We start from the raw sequence: 8,475 nt of genomic DNA on the forward strand, positions 1-8,475 counted from the left end.
AGCTATATGTGCAACTTAGTCTGTTATTTCAGCCAACTACGTAGTAGTCGATGTGCAACTTTTCCCCCTTTCCTAGCTACTTGTGGATGTGTGGATTCACTTGATGGGGGAACAGACAAAGTTGCACATATATAGTCTGCAAGACAATCGGCCGAGACAACAGAAAAAGTTGCACATCTCACTAGCATGGATTGTTGGATGGTAAAAATTACACATCCATGAGGGAAGAGAAAAGTTGCCTTTAGGTGGGGCCCTAAAGTTGGACATCTCACTAACAACCGGTGGTTGGGACAAGGTGTTAGTAGTGAAAACTACACACCCATGAGGTACAGGAGAAAGTTGCACGTTGACTGTAGGGCAGTTGGCCAGGGTAGTATCCAAAGTTGAACATCCACTGCTAGGCAGTTGATAGGGATAGCATCCAAAGTTGCACATCCACAGCTAGGCAGTTGGCTGAGACAACAACAGTGAAAACTACACATCCATAGACAGGGAAAAGTTGCACATCAACTAATAGTCAGTTGGACAGGGCAGTAGACGCAGTTGAACATCTCAATTAGATGGTAGTTTGGGGTGGAGGTAGCATCAGTAAAACATCCACGGGGTAGAGGGAAAGTTGCACATCGACTATCGGCTAGTTGCACATCAACTACTAGACACTTGCACCAAACGGAGACTAAATTGCACACAAAACAGTTCATCGAAGCATACCCATGAGGGGTCTAGAGGGAGTAGCTATTATGTATGAAGTTGTCGCTTATCGACAATTTTCCTTAGCTATAGTCGCTACATAGACGTACAAGTGACAATTTTCTATGTATGGCAATGTTGCTTATCGTCATTTTCCCCATATAAGAACTTTGTATTGCAATGTTGTTTGAATTTAGTGTTTAAATCCCTTTAATTGAGCGCATGAGTACAGAGTTGATGCAATAAATAAAACATGGATAAATTTTGATAGATCTCTACTCCTAATGTCTCAATTGGTAGTCTCCGTTCCGGATTTATTTTCGTCCCACCTACCATGGTTTTTTTGGTACCTCCTCTCATCTTCTCTGGGTTTTTTCGTCCCCTCTCCCTACTTCATCGGTTTATTTTCGCGTCACCCTCTCACACAACGAAAAAAATTGAACGGATCAGAAATTTCCATACTGACGCAAATTATTCAGTAATGTCTTTATGTAAAAGAATCAATCACAATCAATCTCTAAAGATTAAATCTAAATTAATTAATCTTTATAACATTTGTTTCCTTCTGAATCACATCCATAATTTTCCTTCCTTGTTTGGGCAGAAACTGTTTGGTAGCAGAAATTAGGAAGCTTCCTATGAGCGTAGTAATAGGAAGTATTCTTTTTCTTGATGATTCGTTTTCATGCATGATGATAGTAAATTAGGCCAACATTCACCACTATTTATCAACGACATCAATCGTATCCATTCCTACCTTAAGGGAATCCGCTAGCTACGTCTTTTTTAAGGGGATCGGATCCGCTCGCTACATCGTCGTCACACGTTATTTTCACAAGCAACTCCCCTAAAAAAACACAGCGCCCTACCTCAACTTCCCTACCTGGACGCCGCCGCCGCCCACCGATCTCGCCGCCTCCCGGCGATCCCCTCCTCCCTCCGGCAGCTCGAACGACCCACTTTTTTGGCCACGAGCACCGCCTGCCTCTTTGCCCATGCGTCGCCCCTCCTCTTCACCATAGCCACGAGCACCATCCGAGGCGGAGCCGCGGCGCCTCCACAGATGCGGCGGAGACACCATATCCAGCAGAGACGGCGGTGTAAATCTTCTCCCACTCTGCTCGTTCCCCTGGTTACCGGCCTGCTCCACCTCCCCTCTGCTTCATGTGGATCTGCTCATGTGCAGCAGTAAACTTTATTTAGGTAGAACTATTCTTCTAGGATTTTTTTTGTTACTTACAAATTAACTTTTTGAGCCAATGCTTACGGCATGAAGTATTACCTAGAGCTCCTTAATCAATCTGCTTGTCCATCGTTTCATTTGGTTCAATTACTATCAGCAAGAACGCATTGTGAAACCATTAGCTTATGAATGTGTGCTCTTCCTGCAATAATAACATTTGCAATGTAAGGGCCGAGGCACACCCATGCATCAGGATGATGTGCACCATGTGGGAAGTAATACTAATATGGCCTAAGTGGATAATGAAATATCCAAAGATACACTTGACTGGATCAATTTTTTTCTCTAGAATTGTTCCTCATGATGTGCGATGTAGATGCTATATTTTTAAAATTTCAAATCACCTATGCATGCCAATGTGATTCTTGTCCTTTTCATTAGATAGTGTGTTCCCATCAATCCATCCATGCACTGAACCGATTTTTTTACTCTGTTTAGGTTGCAATTACGAACGAGTAGCATATGTATGCACTGAACTGCTTGCATAAGACAGTGAAATACTTCTTACTCGCGTGAGTGGAATTTTGGAATAGAGAAAGAACATACAACAGAGATCACGTAATTAATTGATTACATAAACCAAGATCACATAAAACAAGTTTGATAGGTCCGTTGCATCCCACGGGCATTTTTGCTATATGTACTAACAGGTTCTATTTATTTCCTTTGATCGGTCAACACTCCAATGTCCTATGTAGGTAAGAAGGAAAGAAAACCTAACGGTACAGCCAGCAAAACAGTCAACGGCGAGCTTCATCGCCACGTACGTGTCGTAGTACCTGGCCATCACCGTCTGGGGCATCGAGGACTTAACGCTGGTGAAGAAGGCGTGGGTATTGGTAGAGCTCCAAGAAGCTGCCCTTCGTCCTGCCCGCCGTCTTCACCATCGGTCTCCGGGTGACCACCCTAGAACTCGGCGACACTACCAAGGCGACACGGTCCGGGTTGATTCGGTCCCTCATCGGGCCACCATTTGGACCGGCCAACCACCACCGGCGTCAACGTGCTGGGGCAGCGACGAGGTGGGCTGCGTGTGCGGGTGCTGTGGCGAGGTGGTGGACATGTGGAAGCGCCAACGATAAGGTCGGTGATGTGCCGCGGCAAGTGCGCGGCTGTTAGCCATGAACCTTCCGTAGCAGTTTTTTTCATAAGCCCATATTTTTTTGTGTTCGGGCTTTGCCATAATTAGCGGATTAACCATGAAAAAAACATGACGTTCAGTTTGTTGTCAAATGGTGTCGTGATTTTCGGATCAAGCCATGTTTCTCATGTACTTCCTATTTCCTGTTCGACTGAATAGAAGAGCAGAAAGTGAACACACCAACACGACTGAAAGCAGTCATATTCAGTTATAGAGGTATACATTTATACAAGATATACACAGGCAGGTGTGGCCAGTAACCCAACTAACTCCTAAGCTGACCTTGCTAATCCTTTACTCATGATAAAGACACAGACGATAAGGAAAGGTTGTTGCGGAGAGAGCAATGGGAGAGAGAGAATCACGTGGCGGCAGGTGGACCTGAACATATGCTTCAACAAAGAAAACAGCAGCGTAGGATCATGGTGCGTGATTATAGGCGGAGGCTATTAAATCTCACTCGGAAATCACAGCTGAGCGATTCTCGCACGATCCGAAGTTTACTCCCAATCGACTGTTTTCCCTAGTTGATGGCCTGCATGTGTCCTATGCTAAAACGGTCGCAGCCATGGCAGTGAAACCCGCAGCTAGAACGCTACCAGCGCCAAGTTGAGAACTCGAGATCGTCAGCGGTGCATGCACGACAGCGGCGGCGAGAGGCTATGGTACATGGGGAGGAGAGAAAAGAAGGAGAGGGGAAGCTTGGGGATATGGTAGTTTACCCGGGGGCTGCCGGTCGGCATGCTGAGAACGAATGGCGGTGGCAGCAACATTTCTTCTCAGTCCTCTTGGTCGGATCGGTTGAAGACCAGACCGGATCGGACCGACAATTTTCCAGGCCGATTTTAGCAGAGCAGATCATCCATTTTCTCTAACAAGCCAGGACCGAGCGAGTCAAACACCGATTGAGCCACGAGCGGTACTTCCAGCCCTGCCCACCTTCGAAGCGAAGCTTCTACTCCACGTGAAGTTGATCGCGCTATTGCAGTTGTACGGTAGGAGCCACGGGCACGACATGGTGAAGGGCTAAAGGCCAGATCGAGTGTGAGACCCGGATGCTGGTGGCACAGCTGACCATGGACGAGATCTTCACCTGCACCAAAAAGTTCAAGTAGGAGGTGTTCAGCAGTGTGCAGAAGGAGCTGGACCAATTCAGCCTCTTCATCTGCAATGCCACCATGAAGCAACTGGTGGACGTGCCAGGGCATGAGTACTTCTCCTACCTTGGCGAGAAGACACAACAGGAGGCAGCGAGCAGGGCCAAGGTGGATGTTTGTGGAGCGGGATGGCCTCACGTGCCAGAACGTCGCCAAGGTGGACGCCGAGAACAAGGTGCTCTCTGTGCGGCAGCAGGGCAAGGCGCTCAAGGAGAAGGCCAAGGGCAAGGCGGAGGTGCGGGTGTTTGAGAACACTAGGAAGGCCGACAACGTGGCCTCAATGACCAACCTCGCCATGAAGTGGAAGGCTGGGACTGGCAGGCCAAGGTCACCGAGGTTGAGGCCGCCAAGGCTGTCGCCATCCGCGATGCCGAGCTACAGATGGAGGTTAAGACGAAGAACATGCTCTGCCAAACTGACAAGCTCAAGGTTGAACTCAGCAAGTCCACAATACACTACAACACACAGGTTGGTTATGCAATAAGCATGTATAAAAATATAGTACTAGGGACAAGCGAAATTCATACTTATTGACCTCAGCATTTTATATTTTGTAGGTTCAAGAATCGAACACACTCTTCTACAGCTGGCAGAAGGCGGCGGATATGACATTGTATAAGGAGATGAAGACGGCGGTGAGGTGAAGCGGCCGAGCAGAAACACATGCATGTCTCGATATGGGAGGAAAGGGAGGGAGATAAGGTGAGGTGTTAGCGGTGAAACATGCCACACGAGGAAAGGGGTGAAGAGATGACCTTGAGGAGGGAAGTGAGTTCGATCCATGGCATGGATCAGAGTAGAGGAAGGTTGATCCATGGTTTGGCCAAAGGGGTGATGAGCGAGGGAGAAGTAGAAGGCCCCCTCTCATATCTTGGTGCGCGAGCAAGTCTGTCGAGGTGGAAGAAGCCTGTCATTTCATGACGGCGTTGGTGACCTTGGCGTGATGTTGTTCGCCGGTTTGTGGGCGGATCAGGCAACCGTCTGGTCTCTCGATCCCCCCTTCACTAATTTTGGTGAGAAGAGGGGAAGGATGAAAGGGTGGAGGGGTGGGAGATGAGGTCGCCGATTCTGTTGGTTGTGGGGGCGAGGGCGGAGAGAGGAGAGTGAGCGACACCGGTGAAGTCTATGGATCTAGAGATGGAGGGGAACAATAGAGTGAGTGGTGCGGAGAGGGAGTGGATAGAGTGCGGTCGTTCGAGAGAGGACAACAAGTCGTATAGCAGGGGTATAATGGGAATATCATAAAAATAAAGCTTTATTTATACCTGTACACTATATATATTTAGAATAACATAAAATATTTTCTCAATAAATTACTTGAAAATATCCAAGAAATTACGGATGACCGACTATCATTATATAAAGGGGGAATCTGTTCTTTGCTCGTGGAGAAATGTAACATAGTTTTTTATGGGCAATATACCACATACCCTAAATAGTAGATATTCGTGAGAATAACCATCAACATGTGATTTAGAGGTGAGTCTAAAATTATTTAAATTGGGATGCCACTCAATCTACTAGAAACTGCTCATTTCTTGGATTTGTCCAATGAATATATATTTTCCATACCACCATCATAAAAAAATTATTCTAATCTTTGTTTATATTAGAATACCTTTGTAGGTCATAAAAACTGATGAATTTGATTGTGCTTCGGAGATGTCGACTGACAAAGACCCTGATGTAACGATGATGAAGGGGGCTAAGAATTCAACAAGTTTTATACAACCAAAAGAGGTGCATACAAATAATTGTTCTTCTTTATATGTATATATGTTGCACATGATATAATACTCAACAGGTATATTTCTCTCTCTCTCTCTCTATATATATATATATATATAATTTTGTAGAATATGAGAGAGATGGAGATGGATTATGTCGGGGTTAAAAAAGAAACCCATTCAGAGGGTTTTTGGGGCGACGTCATTGGAAGGGGACAAAAATTCACCATGTTTTATACAACAAAAAGATGTGCAAGTGATGATATCCCACAACAACGACGCACTCAAAATAAAGCAAACCGGCTGGAATTACGATAAATGTTTATCGCAACATTTATTTCCAACTGGTATTCCGATGAGTAAGTTCAATGATGTTCACATAACTTAAGGAAAATATTTCAAAAGCCCATAGCAACGCACGGGCATTCTACTAGTGTATATAGCGACTCTGAGTTGAGTGCGGCGCTTCGGTGCCCAGACCCAGCTGCATCCGGTCAGAAAAAAATGAAACACATATTAGAAAAATTCAAAAAAAATTCAAGTTTTTTTGTGTGGTAGTTAATTTGATGTACGAGGTCTACTCTAATTTTCAGATCATTTGGACATCTGAGTATCTCTCAGCAAAAAAGACAAATCAGATCAGAACAGAACATGAACATTAATTTTTTTACAGACCTTGGATTTGTCTTTTTGCCTAGAGATGCTCCGATGGCCAAATGATTTAAAAATTGGAGCACCCCTCATGCATCAAATTATCTACGACACAATTTTTTTGGAATTTTATGAATTTCTCAGTTTTTATTTTGATTTTTTTTGTGAGCACAGGTGCAGTTGAGCCTAGGTTCAGAAATAGATTATCATTTCCCCGCATATAAGAACTTTTGTATTGCAATGTTGTTTGAATTTAGTATTTTAATCCCTTCAATTGAGCACATAAGTACTGAGTTGATGCAATAAAAGAAAAACAAGGATAAATTTTGATTGATGTATATAGCGACTCTGAGTTTGCCTAATACTTACATGTTTTAGAGGTTACAAATATGCGGAAATCCCCAGAGTCACAAAAATTACCATCCCGAACAAAGTCGAGTCAAAATTTGACTGAATTTACTTGAACAACAGAACGGGAGACCGTGTCCATTCAATATCTCCTCTCTTCGTGCCCACCGGCAAAGGAAAAATCACGCGAAATGAAAATTTTCCAACATCGCCATGGACATTAGAGCATCTGTACCGGCCTTAGACAATTGGGCGGTCCATTCGATCATTGATTGGTCATAATTTTTTAATTCAAACAGACGCTTCAAAGGAGGTTTAAATGTTCGGACTGACAGGCACCCCTTATATCCAGCCAAAAAATATGGCGGATATGAGGGCGCCCCCGCCACGTCGGACTGACGGCGGAGTCCCAGGCAGAAACGCCTGGAAACCCGGGGAAATCCGGCGGTCCGAAACTCGTCTCCTCTGTCGGACCAGTGGTGCAGCTCTGGCGGGCTACGTAGTGCCTAGCCCGGCTATTTAAATCGACCGACGGCATCGAAACCCTACCATCCATCCACGTTTTCCTCCGTCTGTCCGCCGCCACCACATTCCATTTCACCCGTGCCTAGTAGCCATGCCCCCATGCCGTCGGGTGAGGAGCGAGCCATTTCTGATAACAGAGTGCCGGCTCGAGCTTCTTGAGTAGATCCGGGCTAGGTGCGAAGCCTGGATCGCCGCAGGGCTACCTCCAGATGCAGTGGACCCGGAGGAGTTGGAGGAGGAGGAGGAGGAGGAGGATGTGGGGGACGCGCTGAGGACACGGATCTGCAGGCGGAGCACCAGGCCATCCTGGATTCTCTCCGGTCGGAGTTGGCTAGCTGCGGTGGCCAGACGTCGTCGCTAGCAGGAGATGGAGGCGCAGCAGGCTGTGAAGGAGGCGAAGATGCTCGCCTATGGATGAGGTCGAGCAGGAGGAGGATGAGCCGGAGCCCTCCTACCCGTTCGTCCAGCCGGCGCCCGGCATTGTCGTCTTGAACATCTCTGACGATGAAGAGTAGTTAGGGTAACACGTAGTATGTAGTACCTACGATTTCTTTTGCATGCTTTGTATGGATTAGGGGTTGAAATATGAGTGACCTGGATGCAGACTGATTAATTTGAGGCATAATTGGTTACTTTTTATGAACGCGATTTTGGGGACGTTTAAGGGACCGGATTTGTAAAGTTGCGCCTAATTTTTGAGCAGTACGAGCTTTACTCCACCCGAACAAGAGCTTCCATGCCATGCAGAGGCACCTTCATCCCTGTTCTCTCGGTGCTAGCCAACCATCTGTTTCAACCTCCATCATCAGCAGATTCATCCATGTCAAACCAGCATCCTCCTGCCTGTGCTCCCTCCTGATCCGGTGATCCCCATAGTCGCCCCCCATCTGGTTCCGCCATTGAGGGCACATGCGGTGTGCCCTGTTTAGGAACTTGGGACCGGAATTTGATCGATCGCTAACACAGAGTAAAAGACTGGCAGATTTCGTCCCC

This window comes from Triticum dicoccoides, chromosome 1A (assembly GCF_002162155.2).
Source record: "Triticum dicoccoides isolate Atlit2015 ecotype Zavitan chromosome 1A, WEW_v2.0, whole genome shotgun sequence".
Taxonomy (NCBI): domain Eukaryota; kingdom Viridiplantae; phylum Streptophyta; class Magnoliopsida; order Poales; family Poaceae; genus Triticum; species Triticum dicoccoides.